General features: G+C 42.2%; 1 protein-coding gene and 1 pseudogene across 1 annotated transcript in view; one reads left to right on the forward strand and one right to left on the reverse strand.

Moving 5' to 3' along the window:
• The window catches only part of LOC126416993 (inactive dipeptidyl peptidase 10-like), a 1,159,463-nt gene that overhangs the window by 156,932 nt on the left and 977,235 nt on the right, over positions 1-25,296 (forward strand). The window lies entirely within an intron of this gene.
• LOC126417233 (5S ribosomal RNA) lies at positions 10,465-10,582 on the reverse strand (annotated as a pseudogene).

A 25,296-nucleotide genomic window follows, 5' to 3' on the forward strand; every position in this document is an offset into this window, starting at 1 on the left:
CCAAGAAGTTGCATATCAGCGCACACTCCGCTGCAGAGTGAAAATTTCATTCTGTTAATAGGCATTCTATAAAGAAGACACACAGCATTTCAGCAATTGATAAGGTATGTGATGGACCAGTGCAACAGCGATATAGGGCTGTGGGATTTTGGCGTGTTCAACACAAGTGTAATCTTTGGTCGTGATCTCAAAATACTGCCATTTATCTGAAGTCTTACATTTATAAGATCTCCACCCAGTAGTGGCCGGCCGAAGTGGCCGTGCGGTTAAAGGCGCTGCAGTCTGGAACCGCGAGACCGCTACGGTCGCAGATTCGAATCCTGCTTCGGGCATGAATGTTTGTGATGTCCTTAGGTTAGTTAGGTTTAACTAGTTCTACGTTCTAGGGGACTAATGGCCTCAGCAGTTGAGTCCCATAGTGCTCAGAGCCATTTGAACCATTTGAACCACCAAGTAGTGAACTTTACACACAAATGATCTACACTGCACAGTTGTAAAAGTTTCCTAAAGGAAATGTTGTTTCGTTGACTCCAAAAGTGGCTTCCCGTCCTTCACGGAACCAAGCAAAGATTAAAGGCTTATCTGCGAAGGGTAGCCACCACAAGGAATCAAGTAAACCAAAGACTACGGTTCTCTCAGACGCCAAATAAAAAAGCCACTACGTCGTTTTGCACTTTAATGTCTTTTTGGGATATTTTCCTCTACATTTATTTGCTGAAAAATATAAAATCGAAAGAAGGTGTTATACAGGTGCAGGGGACATGCAAATGGTGAGGTGTTCTTTTGTCTTCTATTTCAGGACGACATTGTTCCAAGATGGATTACATTTCGTAATATATTACTACTTTTATTAGTTTCAAATTGATATTGTAGTGTTTTATTGAGTTTCACATTTTAGAATATTTGTTAACATCATTTATTTCAATAAATAACTGCAACGAGTCAACATTCGACGACCTTGTACAATTTACAGCATGAAAATGTGTAGGCCTATGTGTTACGTTAATAAACTAAAGCCGGCCGGAGTGGCCGTGCGGTTCTAGGCGCTACAGTCTGGAACCGAGCGACCGCTACGGTCGCAGGTTCGAATCCTGCCTCGGGTATGGATGTGTGTGCTGTCCTTAGGTTAGTTAGGTTTAAGTAGTTCTAAGTTCTAGGGGACTGATGACCACCGATGTTAAGTCCCATAGTGCTCAGAGCCATTTGAAACATTTGAGCTACCCAGGAAAACTAGGACAGAAATAAGCACGAAATTTTATGAAGTGATGCAGGTGCCTCCTTTGCTGTACGACTGAGCAATGAGTGACGAATATAATACAATTAGATAACACGGATCAGAAATTATATTCTTGAGATCTATGAGAGACTGCCTGGAACAGGACAGATTTAAAAATAACGATTTGCTGAGAGAACTGACTGTTTTTATAATGGAAGATAGGATCATCAAAAATAAAGTTGGCTCTCATACCTGAACAAAATGAAAGAAGGAAGAATCCCGAAATATTTATTGGTTTATTTATTTTTTATATACGCCTAATGGTGAAAGCTGACAAAATACATCTTGGAGAAATGTCCTTTGTGACCGCAACAGGCTAATCACTTCTTAAAGAAGAAGATCAGTGAACATGTAATTCTTTGGCAATATATTCTTCTGCTGAGTATAGGTGAGGTGATTCTTATATAAGAGTTTCTATCTGAATTGTCACATACGATGAACATACCTGTAGGCTAATTTGTTTCTTCAATGTATTCAGTAAGGACGTAATGTTTGTATAATTAATAACGCTTAGATACACAACGCCATGGGAGCGGGAGCACAGGTTTTGTTGCTGCTTACACTTTACTTTAGAAGAAATTGGTTTACATTTCGTTACCAGCGCAAAGGTAACAGCTCAACATCCCCGCTGTAAAGTACTTGCAAGAGCAGACGGAAAAACTTTCCGGTAATCGTTCTCCCAGCCAGCTCCAAGCGACGATTTTTCACTCGGTAACCGGGGTATCGCCAATAAATTATATTTCGTCAGACAAAAAGAATCGTGTTTCTTTAGCGTGTGGCGTCATCGATCAAGTTCAGCAACGCACCTGGGTGCTCAAGGAGCCCCGCAGATTTTGTTTGCTGAATATGGAAGATAAATCACCAGGGCGCGCCCGTATCAACACTTCTGCCCCACCCTCTACAGCCGTTCCTCCTGCCCTCTGACCTGAGTAACCCCATCCTTCTATCTCGCTCCCTCCCCCCTCCCTCTCTCTCTCTCTCTCTCACTTTCTCTCTCTCTCTCTCTCTCTCTCTCTCTCTCTCTCTCTGTGTGTGTGTGTGTGTGTGTGTGTGTGTGATCGCAACGTGTGAGAGGAAGTTTTCGGCTCGTAGGAAGCGAGCTGCACATGTAACCCAGAAAGTATAAACCTCACGTACCGTTAGAACACTGTAAAGAAGAGAGGAAGATTAAAATTTAATGTACCGGCGAAGGCAAGATAGGTCGTTAGAGATGAAGCCCAAGCTCTCAAGCGAGAAGGATGGGGAAGGATATGCACAGTGTCCTTTTCAATGGAATCATACCACAATTTGCCTTAAACCTTTCACGTAAATGCTGCAAATCCTGCATCGAGATGGGCACACGGAGATTTGAACCGCCTCACTCCCGAACGCGAGTGCAGTGTCTTGGCACTGCTCCAACCAGCACAAGTAACAGTAGTAGTAGTAGTAGTAGTATTCATACTGCAGTTAAAACGTAAAAATAAACTACAATAAAATGAACTATAATTCATGTTCAGGGTGAACTGCACCGATAAAATTTCGTAGGCTGTCTAGGGTATTTTGGTGAAAGGGACTGGTACCTCGTTACAGAGTAATAAAGTAGTTATGATTTATTTGGCTTCTTATCTCCACTCTTCTTTCTGTGAGAATACCTTGTTAATAGTCAGTAATATACAGGGTGTTCAAAAAGTCTCTCTGCAGTGCCGTTTGATTGTTAGCCGCGCGTACCGTATGCCGCAGTGAATATACCGAAATGAAACTCAGTGAAATACAAGTTATTAATTAATTTATTGAATATTCATATTTACTTACAAATTTTCACTTTAAATATTGAAAGTGCCCCCACCCCCCTGTTGTTGAATACACAATTCAATTCGTCTAATCATGTTTCCAAACACAAGCTATAACATTTATTCTGCAACAGAAACAGTGAAAGTGGTTATGGCAGTTTTCAATTCATCGATGGATTTTGGACGGTAGTTATAGACAGTTGCTTTCGCTGCACCCCAGAAGAAAAAGTCAGTTGGCGTTAGGTCAGGCTATCGAGGAGGCCAAAGTCCATTTTAAACTATGCGATCACCAAAACCATCAGCAAGCAGTGACATTGAAACGCGAGCTGTATGCGCGGTGGCACCATCTTGTTGAAAATAACCGTTCAGTATTTCACTTAAGACAATTTCTCCTATGAATGGGTACATAATATCACTGCATTTTCGTTTTTACAGCTGTGGGCCGTTCCGACACTAACATCGATTTTCTGCGCGAGTTTTCTTACTGACTTGTTCGGACTCATGGACATTTTATCAGAAATATTCCGAGACAAAATGTTAGGACGACCACTTCTCCGTGCATCTGTCACTGAACCCGTACTTCGAAATTTGTTAGTAAAATCTTGCACAATATCGCGATGTGGGAGTGTTGTCTCCGGGAAAACTGAATTAAATGTTTGACGAACTGAAACTGTGTATTTACCGCCAGATTTGAGCACTTGTTTGACTAAAAACACACGTTCTTCAATGGTTAGCATTTTAACAGTGACAAACACGAAACAAACGAACAAAGGAACTAAACTGAAACGTTCACGTTAACACGTAACGAAGCATACCAACGATACTACTGACGCTGGCTGAGATAAACGAAACAGTGGAATTCCACGTGAAGGGAAGTAACCCAGGTAGGCGAACAATCGTACGGCACGCGCGGTTGACAATCATACGGCATTGTGGAGAGACTTTTTAAACACTTTGTACAATCATCAAAACAATACATAGCAATGCAACGACCTCCAGACGCAAATGTGCGGTTGGCGGCACTGTGGGTGTTATGTGGCGTTTAATGCCCAAGTTGTCAGATAACATGCTTTATAATTTAATATGCAGATCCTAATAGTCAGTAAAATCAAACCATCAACAGTGCAAGCAATATTCGTTAGTATCAGTGATTGCACAGCTAATTATTGGGTTGATACATAAGTATGCAACATATACACATAACAGAGACATTAGCCATCAAAAACGTCACGAAAGAAGACACAGTAAATATTCCAGAATTCGAATCAAGAAATGATGCTACCATGAGTAACTTAGAAGTAGATATTCTCGGAGTAGTGAAGCAACTTAAATAGAAACAAGTCTTCCGGTCCAGTACAACGATTAGGTTTCTTTCAGAGTATGCTGATGTAATAGCTCCATACTTAATAATCATATACAACCACTCGCTATATGAAAGAAACTTACCCAACATTCAAGAAAGGTAAAGTAGGAGTAATCCACTAAATTACGGGCCCATGTCATTAACGTCGATATGCAGCAGGAGTCTGGAACATACATTGTGTTCAAACATTATGAGTAGCCTGGAAGAGAACGGTCTATTGACACACAGTCAACACGAATTTAGAAAACATCGTTCTTGTGAAACACAACTAGCTCAAATGAAGTTTTGAGTGCTTTTGACAAGGAATTTCAAATTGATTACGTACTTCTACATTTCCAGAAGGCTTTCGACATTGCTACATAAACGGCTTGTAATGAAACTGCGTGCTTGTGGAATATCGTCTCATTTATTCGACTAGATTCGTGATTTCCTCTCAGAGAGGTCACAGTTCGTAGTAACTGACAGCAAGTCATCGACTGAAACAGAAGCGATTTCTGTCGTTCCCCAGAGTAGTGTTATACGCCCTTTGCTGTTCCTTAACTATATAACGATTTGGGAGACAATCTGAGCAGCCGTCTTCGGTTGTTTGCAGATGACGGTGCCGTTTATCGACTAATAAAGTCATCAGAAGATCAAAACAAACTGCAAAACGATTTAGAAAAGATACCTCTATGCTGCGAAAAATTGAATATTGACCTTAAATAATGAAATGTGTGAGGTCATCCACGTGACTCCTAAAAGGAATCCGTTAAACTTCGGTTACGTGACAAATAAGCCAAATCTAAAGGCCGTAAATTCAGCTACATGCCAAAGAATTGCAGTTACGAACAACTTAAATTGGAAAGAACACACAGAAAATGCTGTGGAGAATGCAAACCAAATACTGCGTTTTATTGGCAGGACGCTTATAAAATGTAGCAGATCTACTAAAGAGACTGCCCACACTACGCTTGTCCGTCCGCTTTTGGACTACTGCTACGCAGTCTGGGATTCCTACCGTATAAGATTAACGGAGTACATCGAGAAGGTTCAAAGAAGAGCAGCACGTTTTGTATTATCCCAAAATAGGGGACTGAGTGTCACGGAGATGATGCAGGATTTGGGATGGAGATCACTAACGTTTCTCGTTGCGGAGGAATCTTCTCACGACATTCCAATTACCAACTTTCTCCTCCGAATGCAAAAATATTTTGTTGATGCCGATCTACATAGGGAACGACGATCATTATAATAAAATAAAGGAAATCAGAGCTAGCACAGAAAGGTATAACTGTTAATTTCTTCCGCGCGCTGTTCGAGATGGGGATAATAGAGAATTATTGTGAAGGTGCTTCGATGAACCCTCTGCCGGGCACTTAAGTGTGATTTGCAGAGTACCCTTGTAGATGTAGATATTCTTCTTCACTATTTACAACAGTCTGCGAACATTGAAGTAACTTTTCGATTCCGTGACTATAAAAATCACATGGTTTTGAGGTGAGGTGAAGAACGCGTCGAACCAAGTTCAGAGCCCATTTCCATCCGGAAAGGAAGTGCCTTAAAGGCTGTTCAATAGAGGCCAATAAAGATGAAAGTCTGAGGGCGCAAGATTAGGTGAATAAGGTGCTTGTGGAATGACTTCCCAACCCAACTCCTGTATAACGTTTTTTGTCAGTCTAGCAAAGTGCGGTCGGACGTTATCGTGAAGTACCATAGCTTTACGCAGACTTCCTGATCGTTGTTCTCGGATTGCGTCTGCAAGACGTCTCATTTATTGACAATAAATGTCAGCAGTTATGGTTACATGTCAGAGACGCAATTCGTAGAACACCACACCGTCGCCGTTCCACCAGATGCATAACATTGTCTTCTGTGCGTGAGCGCAGCTCATTGTAGGGGTAGCTACTGCTTTGTTTGGGCTCAACTACTCCTTTCTTTTCTTTACGTCACCGCAAAAACACCATTTCATATCACCAATAACGATCAAGGGTAGAAATCGTCACTGTCGTTCACGATCCAATTAATGATGAGCAAGCACAGATGCAGATATGAGTTTTTGTAGTTCTGTTTTAGAGCATGTGGTGCCCATAGACCCGATTTCTCAACCTCCTCCACTGCGTGCAAATGTCGCATGGTGGTGGCATGATCATAATTCATCACATTAGCTAGTTCTCACGTACGCTGACTTGGATCATTGTGGATTAATGCGTTTAAGAGATCTTCATCAAATACCGAATGTCTTCCTGAAAGTGGAAACTCACTAATGCCAAAAAGGTCCTCCATAAAAAGAGAAAACCATTTTCTTGCACATGCTCTGTCCAGTGACGTTATCGCTATATATAGCGTAAATGTGTTTGGCTGCAGCCACTCCTGTCACCCATCTCTTAGAAGCGAACAGAAGATTATGTCGGATATATTCCGATTTCTCCACTTGACGCTCTATTTTCTAGCGTCCGCAGCCCCACTCACTATTGCCAGATGACAAAATGACAGTATGTAAACTCAAACAGAAATAGTGAACTGCAAATAACAATAACAATCGATAAATAAATCCATAGCAGCAGGAATACCAACAAGTAAAAGGTGAACGGTATGAACTTACGTACAATCGTACTACACGACTGGCCATTAAAATTTATACACCACGAAGATGACGTGCTACAGACGCGAAACTTAACCGACAGGAAGAAGATCCTGTGATATGCAAATGATTAGCTTTTAATAGCATTCACACCTACAACTTGCTGGCATGAGGAAAGTTTCGAACCGATTTCTGATGTACAAACAACAGTTGACCGGCGTTGCCTGGAGAAACGTTGTTGTGATGCCTCGTGTAAGGAGGATAAATGCGTACCATCACGTTTCCTACTTTGATAAAGGTCGGATTGTAGCCTATCGCTAATGCGGAGCATCGTATTGCGACATTGCTCCTCGCGTTGGTCGAGATCCAATGGCTGTTAGCAGAAGACGGAATCGTTGGGTTCAGGAGGGTAATACGGAACGCCGTGCTGGATCCCAACGGCCTCGTATCAGTAGCAGTCGAGATGACAGGCATCTTATCCGCATGGCTGTAACGGATCGTGCAGCCACGTCTCGATCCCTCAGTCAACAGATGGGGACGTTTGCAAGACAACAACCAACTGCACCAACAGTTCGACGACGTTTGCAGCAGCATGGACTATCAACTCGGAGACCATGGCTGCGGTTACCCTTGACGCTGCATCACAGACTGGAGCGCCTGCGATGGTGCACTCAACGACGAACCTGGGTGCACGAATGGCAAAACGTCATTTTTTCGGATGAATCCAGGTTCTGTTTACATGATGATGATGGTCGCATCCGTGTTCGGCGACATCGCGGTGAGCGCACTTTGGAAGCGTGTATTCGTCATCGCCATACTGGCGTATCACCCAGCCACCCAGCGTATCACCCAGCGTGATGGTATGGGGTGCCATTGGTTACACGTCTCGGTCACCTCTTGTTCGCATTGACGGCACTTTGAACAGTGGACGTTACATTTCAGATGTGTTGCGACCCGTGGCTCTACCCTTCATTCGATCCCTCCCAAACCTTACATTTCAGCAGGATAATGCACGACCGCATGTTGCAGGTCCTGTACAGGCCTTTCTGGATGCAGAAAATGTTCGACTGATGCCCTGGCCAGCACATTCTCCAAATCTCTCACCAATTGAAAACGTCTGGTCGATGGTGGCCTAGCAACTGGCTCGTCACAATACGCCAGTCACTGTGGTATCGTGTTGAAGCTGCATGGGCAGCTACACCTGTACACGCCTTCCAAGCTCTGTTTGACTCAATGCCCAGGCGTATCAAGGCCTGTATTACGGCCAGAGGTGGGTACTGATTTCTCAGGATCTATGCACCGAAATTGCGTGAAAATATAATCACATGTCAGTTCTAGTATAATATATTTGTCCAATGAATACCCGTTTATCATCTGCATTTCTTCTTAGTGTAGCAATTTTAGTGGCCAATAGTGTATTTCTACTTCTCCCTCCCCGTTTATTCGGTGAGGGAGTTTCGTTGTTTCGGCAGCCCTGCAGGGGCTGTTAGCTGCCCTGTGGAAGGAGAATTAACTGGAGTGTCGTTGTAGTGTTCGGTGCTGAAAGCCGTTCTCTGCACATGTAGGACAGTCTGCTCTGTATGCGCAACAGGAGTGTCGAAGAGGCTAGGCAGCTAGCTATAAAAACTGCATTGTGCAAGAAAGAAGAAGGAATCCTGTTCAGCTGGATGAAAATCTGAGGACCAGATGGAAACGTGATATTTCTACTGTGGGAGCAGCCACTGAGCTCTGGTGTGCCTTCCTGCAATGTTTCTACAAACTAAGGGGTTTTCTGACTGGATCTTAGTAATTCTTTCTGGAGAAGCGGCGAGTTCCCGTGTGCATGGTATGTAGGGCTTTTGATTCGCCATGACTGCAACTCTTGTCATGTAATGGGAGAGATTTTCTGCCATATTACCATTGCTGTAGATACTGATTAAGCATGACAAAGTCCAGAATAGTAGAATAAAATTATATCATTGGTCAGAACTCAGGAGCTCCACTGCAGCTGGCAGATGTGATTCCTATGTTGGCAGAACTAGCTAAGTTACTGAAAGTAAAGTGAAATGACATTTCGCTTAGGGACGCCACAGACGACACTTTCCCCAGGGCTTGAGGCACAGATGCTGAGAGACATGTCGTCAACTTGCAGCTGAGTACAGAGACCGAGCTGAACTTACAATTTTCAGCCACCACTGTCCCTGTCTTCAACACACTCACAGCTCAGTAGTGGTAAGCACGCATTTACATTGTAGCGAACGAGACGGAGGGGCTCCAAAGTTCGTAGACCTCATTTTCACAGCCACTTAGTTGCACCCATCATGCAATTTGACAAAACTATTGGTGCTCATTGAAGCTTCTCTGGGACCATTTCTTTAAATCACTAGCCTTTTTCGCAGTCATTGGCCATATCTGTGACAGTTGCATTTTATTTACACACCTGACCACTCACCGGTGCCAAGGCATTGGAATCCCTTGTCCACTTATTGGATGTTTATGCACATTACCCAGAGAGTAAATCAATTTGTTTTATATCTTACGGTAAACCAAATTCGAATAGTAGCCACCAGTTTCCTTTCCTTGTTTGATGGCTCCATTTATTAATATGTCTATGTGAGGTGCGGTACCCACACTTTCATGCTAAATTGAGTCACCTCTAGTAAATTAAACTTAATAAGACATCCAATGTGTGACTTCGTTTGTTTTAAATTTTCATGATCTTGTACGAAGCTTCCCTTCCCCGCAAGTCACCGTGGATCGGATCTGTAGCTCTTAGGGCTACGCTAAACACTTCAAACGCCTCCTCATACAGGAGCAGCTCATCATAACGTCGTTGTAATGGTCTTACGTTGCATTCAGTGATCCTACACATGGGGCGCATATTGGCCAGCTCTTCTTCAGTATACCTGTCTTTATTGTTGTGTAAGGCTGTGAAGATAAGACTAATACTGCTGGAGAGAAAAGAAGATAAATGCAAGATTCAGGGCGCAGAGTGAAGTGGGCTTTACTGATTGTCAACGGCAGACACCATGAGTTAATGAAATTAGTATATTTTACTTTATTTTTTTTTTAATTTTTTCCCCTAAGCGATACGAAGAACTACTGTTGACATCTACACTGTTGTTCTGATTCTTTCACTTTAATGTATAGAGGAAAATAATTGAGGGTAACGAATCAAACGAAATGCAATTACTCTGTAACTAGCCACCAGAGACCACCGTTACCTTGTATCAAAATACTCAGAAATATCCCTGGACAACCTACGAACATTTGTAGTGAGGTTTGGGCTCACCATGTATACAGACCTTTTTTTACTTAGCACTCCGTTTTCAGGCCACAAGTGGCCCATCGGGACCATCCGACCGCCGTATCATCCTCTGCTGAGAATGCGGATAGGAGGGGCGTGTGGTCATCACACCGCTCTCCCGGTGATGATGGTTTTGTTTGACCGGAGCCGCTACTATTCGGTCGAGTAGCTCCTCAATTTGCATCACGGGGCTGAGTGCACCCCGAAAAATGGTAACAGCACATGGCGGCCCGGATGGTCACCCATCCAAATGCCGGCCACGTCCGACAGCGCTTAACTTCGGTGGTCTGACGGGAACCGGTGCATCCACTGCGGCAAGGCCGTTACCTTTTCTTACTTAGAGTCCAGTTTTATAAGGATGTGGCATTATAGTAGGAACAGTACTGGCAATCGCATGAAGTATTTTAGGAACACCTAATAAAACTTTAATAAGTATAACCGGATAGGTATTACAGATTGCATCCACCTGGAATACAAAGCCAGCCTGTTAAATAAAGAGCAGCCTCATTCCATATTTTACTAGTGTTCCATAATTTTTTGTTTATTCTTGCTAATATCTTAATTCATCATTTAGAAACCAGTGTCACACTGTTCATAGATTTTTCATCACCCAGCACGGCACACACAACATACGAACACTACATCCATTACGTTTTATACAATGAAAGGCTAGTGCTACACTGTTCTTCATTTTTAAACACCATTCATTGACACACTGTAGATAAACAGGCAGCTGCCATCGAGACCATGATCATATACTTCGGTGTTAGGAACTCAAGGTTACTCGGTGTTACGTTCGAAGTCAGATATGGACCGAAAACGTTTTTATCACTTCCACTCATACATTTCCAACTAGCTATAAATGTTGCAGTACACTTGAGATTAACGTATAGATTTTGCTAAGATTGGTGGGATCTTTATGTTTGAAGGTTGTCCCCCGAGACAGATACTTCGTGTTTGTGCAATCACAGAGTGTACTTTTGGAGTATATATATATATATATATATATATATATATATATATATATATATATATATATATATATTCGTTTCTGCGACATCAGTATCTTCTCAACCAGTCAGATATAGGGAGATTCACGGTTTACAAAGAAATAATGAAACAAACAAAACGAACTTCTAGTATACATTTAAGTACGCAGCTGATAATATCTATTATTCCATTATCGTGAGAATGACGAAAGAGTAAAATAATTATTGAATGAAATTTTCACTCTACAGCGGAGTGTGCGCTGATATGAAACTTCCTGGCAGATTAAAACTGTGTGCCGGACCGAGACTCGAGCTCAGGATCTTTGCCTATTCGCGGGCAAGTGCTCTACCGACTGAGCTACCGAAGCACGACTCACGCCCCGTCCTCACAGCTTTAATTCCGCCAGTACCTCGTCTCCGACGTTCCAAACTTCACAGAAGCTCTCCTGCGAACCTTACAGAACTAGCATTCCTGGAAGAAAGGACATTGCGGAGACATGGCTTAGCCACAGCCTGGGGGATGTTTCTAGAATGTAATTATCACTCTACAGTCCCGAGTCCCGAGGTCCCGAGTTCGAATCTCAGTCCGGCACACTGTTTTAATCTGCCAGGAAATTTCAGTAAAATAATTATTTGGACCTACAAAACGCTTTCAATCCCAGCACTGACAGTAACTTAAGCTGCTAAGACAGAACCTAAAAATTAAAAGCTAACAGGCGATTCTCTCATGCTCCATGAACGTAGATAACCCAGTGTATTCGTAAGCCGATCCAATTTGTAAATCCATTTCCTTAAGTGTGTTAACGATTTTTTCCAAAATGCCCGTACTCCAATGGTACGAGTATTGTTTGAATAAATCAGTAAAAGTAGACCAACATTATAGTAACACAATTTTTCAACCAAATTATTTTTAGAACGTATCACTTTATTCTGAAATAATTTTTTTCTATATCGAGAGAACTTGTTAACTGAATGTGAAACTCATATAGATCTGTTTTAAAAGTATGATATTTCTCCTTATTTTGCATCTATAAAAATAAATTGCTCCCTGGGGGCCGATTGAATTTATGGCGGCCATAAACTAATTGCCTTACGCCTGCAATTATGCATACTTCTTAATCTGATTATGCTTCCTGGAGGCAAAGAACAAAGGAAGAGAAGTTTTTATTACGAGGTGGTAAAATTGTATTGGCAGCAAGGTTATAATTTCAACAGCAGTGTGTACACATTAACGATGGTTGTTACATGCGTCTTTCAGACCTTCCTGAGGCACATGCTTAGTCCGAGCTTGTGGTACAGCTAATGACCTCGTTGTCCACGGTACGTTATACTCTAACCTTCCTTCCTTCCTTCCATATCGTAACATCAGCTGTCAAGTCCGTTATGAACTCATTAATCGCAACTGAATTCTTGACTTTTCATTCTATTTTAATTAAAATACTGGCTTCAGTGTATTCGCCTTATCAGTGTAGGAGTTCGTGGCGCAAAGAAAACCCTTTTCACGGCGCTCCTCTTTACGGGCTATTCAATTCGCGAAGTCCTTGTGGTTCTGCTCTGAATCAGGCTCCCACGAGTTCTGTAGCTATTCACAACCAAATGTAATGACTCTGTAGGTACCATTGTCAAATAGTCAATTGCGTAATCCAATTTTCCAGTGTATCCTACATCATTGTTAGTTTTTTACTCGAAAAGGCGTGAGAACTGACCATCTGTGAATCTTATTCTCTTTTGCAGGCCAAAACAAATTTTTAGGTCATAATGGCGCTTTCTTGTTGTTTTCGTGGGTGGTGCACTTCTCTTACACCAAGGGACGACCGTTGTCTATACCTGCTGACATTTTCAAATGCACCTTTAACCACAGTGACTGTATTTTATGTCTTTTGTCTGATTTGTCTATAGTATACTAATAGCGATCAGCCCTGGCTTCGCAAAGGGCAGCACTAAGTATCTCTGGTCGTATTACTGACGAAGCGGTAGTAAATTATGTACACAAATCTCCCTTGTGATCAGCCTGTTTATTTTAGGAAACGTATCAAAAAGCCTAAGGTATTTCCTGAGAAATACGAACACCAAAATGCGGCGGGTACATTAATTTATAATATGTATATAATAGGTTAGTGCATAAGTTCGTAGCGTTTTTGTTTTGAATGTTATTATTTCAGTTGCTATGGATTTATTTATCGACTGTCATTTTTCATATGTACTTCACTGTGCTGTTTCAGTTAACATATTGTCATTTTGCCATTTGAATATAATGAGGAGCTGTGGACGCTGGAAAATGGAGTACAAGATGAAGAAATCTGAATATTTACGACGTATTCTTCTGTCTGAATTCGATGGAGGAATGGCAGCAGCTGTGGCAGCCAGAAATACTTGCGCTGTGTATTGGCAAAATGTCATTGGACAGAACACAGCAAGAAAATTGTTTTCTCGTCTTAAGGAAGATCATTTTGACGTCAGCGAACTCCACATTCAGTAAGGGCTTAGGTGTTTGATGAAGATTGTTTAAAGATATTAATCAACGACTTTCTACTCGAGAACTGGCAAATGTGATGAACTGTGATCATTCCACCATCGTGGGACATTTGGATGCAAAGGGAGTGGTTCAAAAATCGGGTGTGTGGACATGTTCTAAGCACAAATCACAAATAATCAGCGGTTGGCCGTATGTACACCTCTGCTTCCTCTTCTGTATAATTACTGGTGACGAAACATGGCGTCTTTACGGTAACATAAGCAAGAGAAAGGACTATTGGCCCCCAAAAAAAAGCAACATCGTACAAAGAACTGCTCGCATCCACAAAATACACTACTTGCCATTAAAATTGCTACACAAAGAAGAAATGCAGATGTTAAACGAGTATTCATTGGACAAATATATTATACTAGAACTGACATGGGATTACATTTTCACGCAATTTGGGTGTATAGATCCTGAGAAATCGGTACCCAGAACAACCACCTCTGGCTGTAATAACGCCCTTGATACGCCGGGGCATTGAGTCAAACAGAGCTTGGATGGCGTGTACAAGTACAGCTGCCCATGCAGCTTCAACACGAAACCACAGTTCATCAAGCGTAGTCACTGGCGTATTGTGACGGTGTGTTGTTCGGTCACCATTGACCAGATGTTTTCAATTGGTGAGAGATCTGGAGAATGTGCTGGCCAGGGCAGTAGTCGAACATTTTCTGTATCCAGAAAGGCCTGTACAGGACGTGCAACATGCGGTCGTGCATTATCCTGCTGAAATGTAGGGTTTCGCAGGGATCGAATGAAGGGTAGAGCCACGGGTCGTAACACATCTGAAATGTAACGCCCATTGTTCAAAGAGCCGTCAATGCGAACAAGATGTGACCGAGGCGTGTAACCAATGGCACCCCATACCATCACGCCGCGTGATACGCCAGTATGGCGATGACGAATACGCGTTTCCGATGTGCGTTCACCGCGATGTCGCCAAACACGGATGCGACCATCATGATGCTGTAAACAGAACTTGGATTCATCCGAAAAAACTACGGTTTGCCGTTCATGCACCCAGGTTCGTCGTTGAGTACACTTCCGCAGACGCCCCTGTCTGTGACGCAGCATCAAGGGTAACCGCAGCCATCGTCTCCGAGCTGATAGCCCATGCTGCTGCAAACGTCGTCGAACTGTTCGTGCAGATGGTTGTTGTCTTGCAAACATCCCCATGTGTTGACTCAGGGATCGAGACGGGGCTGCACCATCCGTTACAGCCATGCGGATAAGATGCCTGTCATCTGGACTGCTAGTGATACGAGGCCGTTGGGTTCCAGCACGGCATTCCGTATTACCCTCCTGAACCCACCGATTCCATATTCTGCTAACAGTCATTGGATCTCGACGAACGCGAGCAACAATGTTGCGATACGATAAACCGCAATCGCGGTAGGCTGCAATCCGACCTTTAGCAAAGTCGAAAACGTGATGGTACGCATTTCTCCTCCTTACACGAGGCATCACAACAACGTTTCACGAGGCAACGCCGGTCAACTGCTTTTTGTGTATGAGAAATCGGTTGGAAATTTTCCTCATGTGAGCACGTTGCAGGAGTCGCCACCGGCGCCAACCTTGTGTGAATGCTCTGAAAAGCTAATCATTTGCATATCACAGCATCTTCTTCCTGTCGGTTAAATTTCGGACCTGTAGCACGTCATGTTCGTGGTGTAGCAATTTTAATGACCAGTAGTGTATACTGTTATGTGTCTGACGGAACAGCGACGGTGTGGTGTTCTACTAATTGCTTACGCAGGGTGTAACAACAACTGAGACGTCTTACAGACGCAATCCAAGAACAACAGAAGGAAGGTTGCGCGAAGCGATGCTACTGCGTGATAACCCTCGCCCGCCTTCTGGTAGACTGACCAAAACACTATACAGGAGTTGGATTGGGATGTCATGGCGAACCAACATTATTCACCTGATTTTGCGCCCTCAGATTTACACCTTTCCAATCTATATCGAACAACCTTCAAGCAACTTCATTTCCGGATGGAAATGCTCTCTGAACATGGTTCGACGAGTTCGCCTCAAATCAGCGTGATTTCAGCAGTTGCGAAATCGAGAAGTTACCCTAGCGTAGGCAGACGGTTGTAAATAGTGCAGGAGAATATGCAGGATGAATCACCAAAAAGTTGGACCACAAATATTGCGGAAATCGGAAGCGCTAATGGTGCGCGGTTTTCACAGAATGGATTTATAGCGTACTGTATTTTAGCCAATCAACACATTGCAGTAATACTTAGAAAATTTGTTTTTTGTTCAAACGTACACTTTTGTAAATGGTACAATGTCATTGGTGTTTTTTACAGGAATCTAGGGCAAGATTTTTTTACGAGATATCGTGTTCTGAAATGTTCCCACAGCGACACTTGCACAATACTTGCGGTAGCACACTCTACAGAACAACACAAGTTTATACATTAGTTATGTTGTTTCCGACCGGTAACGAGACAACTAACCATAACAGGTTGTGTTCAAAATGATCACCGGCAGCGACAAAAGACTCTTCCAGTCTGGCATGAAATGACTAATGCACATACGCTATCATCAGTGGAGATGTCCGAGTAGGCTGCAATAATACGTCGCTGCACTTCATCGGGTGTAGTTGATATGTCCTTATAGGCAGCGTCTTTCAGCTTTCCGCACAGAAAAGAGACTACAAGCGTCAAAGCCGGGGAACGGGCCGCCTAACGTACAGGTCCTCTGCGATAAATCCAACGATTGGGAAACAATTTGTGAAGACATTCTGTAGTAATTCTTGCATTATGGGCTGGACAGTCAAGTCATTATGTAGGTACTACAGGTTCCTCCTAGTCAGCAGAGGCGTGTCTTCTAGCCTGCGTGGAAGATGCTCTATTAGGAAGCTGCGTTATTTGTTCAGTGTTCCGTCTATGAAGAACGGGTGTATGAGCTGATGGTTCTCTATCTCACACCGCACGTTTACAGTCTATGGACGCTGATGTTCCACCTGACGAAGCCAACGGGGATTATCAGCAGACCAATAGCGCACGTTTCGGCGGTTTACCTGTCCGTGATTAGTAAATACGACCTCATCACTAAACAAGATACAGTACACATCTGGAGTATTCTGTCTCATTGCCCATGTACAGAAGTGGACATAGTTAATATAATCTTTTCCACACAGATCTTGGTGGACAGAGATATGATAGGGGTGGAAACTATGCGATGAAGAATGCGTAGAACACTTGGCTGATTCATGCCGCCACCTCGTGCGATTATACTGAAGCTGTTGTGCGGATCAATTGAAACAGGAGAAAAAATATTATTTTACCCCTTTTCTGTCGTCACTCGTTTCCTTCTGTTACGTTGTCTAGGCGTTACACTGCCATTTGCACGTAAGTGGCTGAAGAGACTGATAAATAATTGCCGAGATGGTTTACTGCTATTAGCATATCTTACCGCATACACAGTACAACAACTAACTGCATTCTTCCTACACTCTTCTATACCATGAACAGCGGCCTTAGACTGTGTGCCGGTGATGCTGTAGTCTATAGGAAAGTAGTATCACACGAAAGTTGTGAACAAATCAATGAAGATTTGCAGAAAATAAATGCGTGGCGTAATGACTGGCTGTTATCTCTCAGTATTAGTAAGTGTAACCTACTGCATATAACAAGGCAAAAATCCCCATTAATGTATGAGTACAAAATAAATGATCAGTCTTTGGAAACGGTAACGTCCGTCAAGTATCTGGGTGTGACTATTGGAAATGATCTCAAATGGAATGATCAGTTTACACAAGTAACGGGTAAGGCGAACTCTAGATTGCGGTTTATTGGTAGAATCTTTAAACGATGCAGTCCTTCAACAAAGGAAATAGCTTACAACACATTAGTTCGTCCAGTCTTAGCGTATTGTTCGTCTGTATGGGACCCAGTACCAGTTGGGTCTGATTCAAGAGATTGAGAAGATCCAAAGAAGAGCGGCAAGATTAGCGACTAGTACATTTAGCCATCGCGAGAGTGTTACAAATCTCATAGAAACTTTGAAGTGGGACACACTTGCAGATAGACGACGCGCTAAACAGAAGGGGCTGCTCACTAAATAACAAAATCCAATCTTCACCGAAGATGTAGAGCATATATTATTACCACCAACTTTCAAATCGCGTAATGATCATCATTCAAAGACAAGGGAAATAAGAGCTCGCACTGAGGCGTTCAGACAGTCGTTTTTCCCTCGCGCGATCCGCGAGTGGAACAGATGGGGGCAAATATGACTTTGGCGCGAATTGTGCCCTCCGCCACAGACCGCTTGGTAGCTAGCGGAGTATATGTGTAGATGTAGATGAACATGTCAGCTCTCTCCGTATTGGTAACCCTATCGTCCACTCACGACTTACTGCTCGGACTATTACACACTATCTGACTAGCAAAGAGCGATGCACTCAAGGTATACACAAACTCACTGTAGGCAAAGATAACGACATCCTAGCTAGCAACTACACAGGTTGACTTGTACAACCAAGTGTTCGAGTTGAACCTTTTCAAAATACGACATCGTGTAAACAATTAGCACTAGAATCCTGCTACAAACAGCACTGACATTCTAATTTATCCTTACTTTAGTTTCTTTTCTCGATAGGCATTGATCCATTTCTAAAATGTACGTTCGCACAAAAAACACACGTTCTAAGTAGTATTAAAATCTGTTTATTGACTAACAGTACGAGTCCCTGACTGCCAGCCCATTCTATAAAAACTACACATCAATAGCACTTTCCATTTCCGCAATATATGCAGCTCAAGTTTTCGTGATACATCCTTTAAAATGTATCTGTTGTGTTTATTGAACCTATGTTTTAAGGCTGAAAATTACGTACAGATTCTGACCACGACTCACCGGCCGGTGTGGCAGAGCGTTCTAGGCGCTTTAGTCTGGAACCGCGCGACCGCTACGGTTGCAGGTTCGAATCCTGCCTCGGGCATGGATGTGTGTGATGTCCTTAGGTTAGTTAGGTTTAAGTAGTTTTAAGTTCTAGGGGACTGATGACCTTAGATGTTAAGTCCCATAGTGCTCAGAGCCATTTGAACCATTTAGACCACGACTCGCTGCTCTTTGGAACTGCGGCGGCTGTGTAGTGATTTTCCTGCCAGATATCGCCTCGTCTGTATCTGACCAGATCATAACTCCCATAAGTGCCACAATCATGTCACTCCAAACGCTAAATAAATGTTGACCAGATAGCAATATATATATATTACACCATCATCATTACCTGGTGGCATTAAATTATATCCACAAACCTTCCTTGTGAATCAGTCTGTCTATTAGTGAAAACCGTATCAAAATCCTTAAGTGATTCTTGAGATTAGCCTTCTTATACAGGTAAAAAGCGCAGCGGAAGGACTTCAGTTTATTAGTATGTACACTGAAGAGCCAAAAAAACTGGTACACCTGCCTAATATCGTATAGGGCCCCCGTGAACACACAAAAGTGCCGCAACACGACATGGCATGGACTTGAATAATGTTTGAAGTAGTGCTGGAGGGAACTGACACCATGAATCCTGCAGGGCTGCCCATACCTCCATACGAGTAGGAGGGGATGGAGATCTCTTCTGAACAGCGTGTTACAATGTATCCCTGATATGCTCAGTAATATTCCTGTCTGGGGAGTTTGATGGCCACTAGAAGTGCTTAAACTCAGAAGAGTGTTCCTGGGTCCACTCTGTAGCAATTCTGGACGTGTGGGGTGTCGCATTGTCCTTCTGCAATTTCCAAAGTCCATTGGAATGCGCAATGGACATGAATGGTTGCAGGTGATCAGACAGGATGCTTAAGTATGTGTCACCTATCAGAGTCCTATATAGACGTATCAGACGTCCCATATCTCTCCAACTGCACACGCCCCACACCGTTACAGAGCTTCCACCAGCTTCAGCAGTCCCTACGGACATGCAGGGTCCATGGATTCATGCGTTCTTTACCATCAGGTTTTTTCGGATATAACACTTTTTCAAGTTTGATTTCAACAAATGTTTTCAATTTCAATCCGTACTTTCCTGCAAAGGAATGCCAATTTCTTGTATGACTCCAATCAATGGCAGAATAACTGCTTTAGAATGCAACTGCTGTATTCGTTACCTAAATTCTTCTTCAGTAAAAACACGTTCTCGCGCTTCCTTTAGTAAACGATCGTACCCAACGTCGTGTTCTTTAGCAATGGCATCAGCTGCACTTCGTGGTGCGTCTATATTTATAGGGTTTCCAGGCCCAACATAATCGCTACCTGGTAACGTTAATCCTTTATTTTTCACTCTTTCAATTAATTTCGTTGACCTGTATGCTACTCCAGCATCTGCTAAAGCTGTTACACCAGCAGCGCCAGCTATTTGCGCTGTTGATAACGAGGCGCTTAAGGTCGCCCCGTCAATTGCTGTCTCAGTCGCCGGCCGGAGTGGCCGAGCGGTTCTAGGCGCTACAGTCTGGAACCGAGCGACCGCTACAGTCGCAGGTTCCAATCCTGCCTCGGGCATGGATGTGTTTGATGTCCTTAGGTTTGTTAGGTTTAAGTGGTTCTGAGTTCTAGGGGACTGATGACCTCAGAAGTTAAATCCCATAGTGCTCAGAGCCATTTGCTGTTTCAGTCGCTCCAGATAACAGCGCCGTAATTCGAGCTGTATCCATTTCTACTGCTGTGTGTCCTTCCTCACCGTACTGATAAGGATGGCACTGGCACAATCCAGTATTGACTACTTCTGCCGGCTTTGGCTCCAATTCAAATTCAACAACTTCGTCTAAATCATCATATTCTGGATTTTGCCCAAATCTAATTTCATTCTCAGCATTTTGCCTATCAATTGTCCGTATACTGTTGCTTCTATTAGCATTAAAATTGTTCCCCCTTTCCGCCATTTCAATGTCGTCCTCCCGTCCTGGATATAAAGTTCCTCCGCGTACTGTATTTAACTATGTTGTCCTGTGCTTAAATACTCATTTAAGCACGACATTGTGCTGACTAAAAAAGATTTACTAGTATGGCACTCTCATTTTAAAATTTCTACACGTTCCAACCTTTTGCTGGCGCGGCTGCTTGCCCAGATAATGTCCTAACCGGACTATTATCTCAGCGGGACAGTGACGCCGCCATGCTGACCTCTGTTGATCCCGGTCAACTTCCTTGGGTGTCATGAAACGAAACGGCACACGTCTATCCGCTCGATACAATTTGAAACGAGACTCGTCTCACCAGGCAACATGTTTCCAGTCAGCAACAGTCCAATGTCGGTGTTGACAGGCCCCGGCGAGGCGTGAGGCTTTGTGTCGTGCCGTCATCAAGGGTACACGAGGGGGCTTCAGCTCCGGAAACCCATATCGATGATGTTTCGTTGAATGGTTCGCCCACTGACACTTGTTGATGGCCCACCACTGAAATCTGCAGCAATTTGATGAAGGGTTGCACTTCCGTCACGTTGAACGATTCTCTTCAGTCGTCTTTCGTTCCGTTCTTGCAGGATCTTTTTCCGGTCGCAGCGATGTCGAAGATTTGATGTTTTACCGGATTCCTGATAGTCACGGTACACTCATGAAATGGTCGTACGGGAAAATCCCCACTTCATCGCTACACCGGAGATGCTGTATCCCATCGTTCGCGCTCCGACTACAATACCACGTTAAAACTCACCGAAAGTTTGATAAACTGCCATTGCAGCAGCAGTAACCGATCTAACAACTGCGCCAGACACTCGTTGTCTTCTATAGGCACTGCCGACAGCAGTGCCGTGTTCTGCCTGTTTACATATCTCTGCATTTGAATACGTGTGCCTATACCAGTTTCTTTAGCGCTTCAGTGTATTTCTATATCTTGATAAGAATACGATAAATAACATACATGTTCCTGTAGTTAAAGAAGTTTACTAGGTATTAAAATAGGAAAAGTAATCTCCCTAGTCATATGACCAATTGAAGCTTTAGACACAGGTGTTCTGTAGCATCTACTTTGTGTAACTGTTAGGTGAAAGAAGTTCTTTAAGAGTGGTTGAAAAAGCGAGAGGAATGGCCCTGCGTATAGACGTCGATTAACTATCGAGTTTCCTATTCGCCGCTGATTAAATAATATTGGCTACAGATCACTATGACATTGTACAATGTAAACGATGAAAAAAATCTCAGAAACATGCAGTAGGACAGAACTAACAATAATTTTTTCTTAAACAGTATGTCCTTCTATAGGAAGATGGATTAGATTAGATTAGATTTTCGTTCCATAGATCCGTGCTGGGGGAGGACCTCGTGGATGTGGAACATGTTTTTTTTTTAACCTGAAATAACAGTACTAATAGCATGAGTATATACAATTCTGCAGTTCTGTGGTGTGCTCCTCCGAGCTGAATTTATTATCAAGTTGTAATTCCAGGAATTTAAGACTGTCAACCTCTTCTATCTGCTCTTCTTCACACTTTACGCATATGCTGGGTACAAACCTCTTACAGGTTCTGAATTGCATATGGTGAGTCTTTTCGAAGTTTAATGTCAGTGATTTGCCTTTAAAGCATTTATTAATATCCATGAAAATATCCTTAGCAGATCTTTCTAGAACTACACTCGATATACTATTTATTGCAATACTTGTGTCATCTGCAAACAAAACGAATGCTTCTGGCAGTGTAACTGATGAGAGGTCATTAATGTACACAAGGAAAAGCAATGGCCCTAAGATGGATCCTTGTGGGACACCACATGTAAATTCTTCCCATTCTGATGATGACTGATGACTTAATTCACTAGTCCCTTGCACTGACACCCTTTCTTTCCTGTTAGTGAGGTATGACTTGAACCATTTTGCAACTGTGCCCGTGACACCATAGAATTCTAATTTATTTAAAAGGATGTTGTGGTTCACACAATCAAATGCCTTTGACAAATCACAGAAAATACCTGCTGCTTGTAATTTGTTATTTAATGAATAAAGTACATTTTCACTGTAGGTGTAAATAGCCTTCTCGTTCTCAGAACCCTTCAGAAATCCAAACTGTTTTCTTGATAATATGTTATTTGTGGTCAAATAGTTGAGAAGCTGCCTGTATATCACTTTTTCTAAGATTTTTGAGAATGCTGGCAAAAGTGAAATCGGTTTAGTTTGATGGTATCTCATTATCCCCTTTCTTGAATAGAGGCTTAACATCTGCATATTTTAGCCAGTCAGGAAATGTCCCAGTTATAATTGACTGGTTACACAAGTAACTTAGAATTGTACTAAACTCACAAGAACATGCCTTAATTAACTTTTTTGATATTTCATCGTAACCACTAGAATGCTTTGTTTTTAAAGATTTTATTATGGAAGTTATTTCTTTTGGTGAAGTGAGTGACATATTCATGTACCTGAAGCTGTTTGTAAAGGCTAGTTTCAGATATTCAAGGGCAATATTTACTGATCCTGACAATTCCATTCTATCAGTAACGGATATAAAGTACTTGTTAAATAGATTTGTCACACTATGCCCATCGGTTACTAATGTGTCATCTACCCTTAATGTTATTTGCTCCCGTTCCTTTCTGGTTCTATCAGTCTCCTCTTTCACTATATCCCATATTGTTTTTATTTTGTTTCCTGACATTGCTGTCTTCTTCTCGTAGTGCATTTGTTTAAATGTCTGAATTACTTTTTTAATATTTTACAGTATTCCTTGTATTTAGCTAAATCATCAGCATTGGAGCTATTCTTGGTCGACAGATATATTTTCCTTTTCGTCTTACAGGAAATCTTCATTCCTTTTGTAATCAATGGTTTTATTATAGACTTCTGTTTAATTAGAGTAACTTTTAGAGGAAAACAGTTTTCAAACATGGTACTGATATTGTTCATAAACGTGTTATATGTTAAACTATTTAGGCATGCCAAAAGTATATCTGGGGGCATTAATCTCAGATCGGAGTTGGAGCAAACAAGATATAAGGGAGAGAACAAGCTAAACAAGCAATCAGGAAGCTAAATTTCGTATTTTGGTGAGATAAAATTAAGAAAAAGTCGAAAAAAGTGTATATGAATCAATACTACGAAGAACATTTCTATGGAACGGAGTCCTGCGAAATGACAAAACAAGATAGAAGAAGACCTGAAGCCGTGCAAATGAATTTCTTGAGAGGAGCTTACAGAGTGTCAAGACGAGGGAAGGTCCTAAATAAAGAAACAACAAAACGAATGAAAACTCCTACTTACATCACCGAAGAGACGTATAAACTGCATTTAAAATGATATGAGTGTTTTATGAGACCATGAGATAAATGATGGCCGGAAAATGTATTACGTTGGAAACTTCCATAAAAGAGAAAAAGAGGAAGACTGGATGCAGAATGTAAAAATCAACTTGATGAGACAAAGTTTCGTTGCCAAATATGCAAACATGATTTACTCAAACTTTTGTTTATATCCGTTAAGTCGTTTCTCATGAAACAGAAGGAGAGAGCTAGATTTCCGTTAACTAACCTCCGATAGCGACCAGATCGTTTTAAATCCAGGTACGAATCTGCGAAAGCAAGTTGGTTCCTTATCGCTTTATGCGGCCCTAGGCCTGAAGTTACTTGGAACTAGTATTTGTGTTCACGGGGAGAATCTGAGTAAATCGACTAATCTGAAGTTTACTGCTGGCGACCTTAAGTTTAAGAAGAGCGATTCGCAGCATACGTATTTGTTCGGAATTCCTGCCTCGGACCGGTCCGTGGAAGCACCAGTTTCTGCGAAGTAGTTCTGTAATTACCGACTACCCCAGTTCTACACTTTACGTAATTAGTTGGAGAAACGCCTTCGGGACGCTCTAAGCGTAACTTGGTGGGCAGTGATGAAGTAGGGAAGGAAGGAAGGAGCGGACACCACGCGTTCTTGGAGGTGGCAACTACGTCTCTGGTTAATGTTTTAACTAAACACAGACGTGACACATGACTACTTCTAAGTCCCTGAACATAAAACATTCTTGGCGTACGTGTTATAATTCTAAGTAACTTTCCACTCTCTTCAAAATCCGAGATCGGTTGTCCATATGATTTATTCGAAATCTGTTCCTTTAGGTGAAAACTACTTTGTTCGTCATAAATTAACTTATATGTGATAATAGCCACTTTCGGTCACCACATAAAATAGCTCGAATTTTCCCGTTGCTTTGAGTATAAATCTTTTTATTCATGTTTACTTTATGAGCTTCTTTCGTCAGATTCAGATTTTCGTATTTATTTTGTCTGTTTGGAATTAATCCCTGCCGCCCTAACACGTAATGGAAATCAGAAGCACCTCTTACTCGCAATGACATAATAGTTTTTGTGGGAGATAGTCCATCAACCAGTTCTCCAGAGCCTGGTAATAGGACACTGCTCATCTTGATTTAGTCACAATTTTTAGAATAGCCTTACAAAACAATTTAAATATTTCAGGGATATAACAGGTTTTTGGATGGTAGCTTCCATCAACTATCCTGCAATGCCTGACAAGAGAATAGTACTAATCTTAATTTTGACGCGCTATTTTTTTAAAAAAGCCTTTTGGAGCAACTGATGTATTTCAGTTGAA

The sequence above is a fragment of the Schistocerca serialis genome, chromosome 8 (assembly GCF_023864345.2).
Source record: "Schistocerca serialis cubense isolate TAMUIC-IGC-003099 chromosome 8, iqSchSeri2.2, whole genome shotgun sequence".
NCBI lineage: Eukaryota > Metazoa > Arthropoda > Insecta > Orthoptera > Acrididae > Schistocerca > Schistocerca serialis.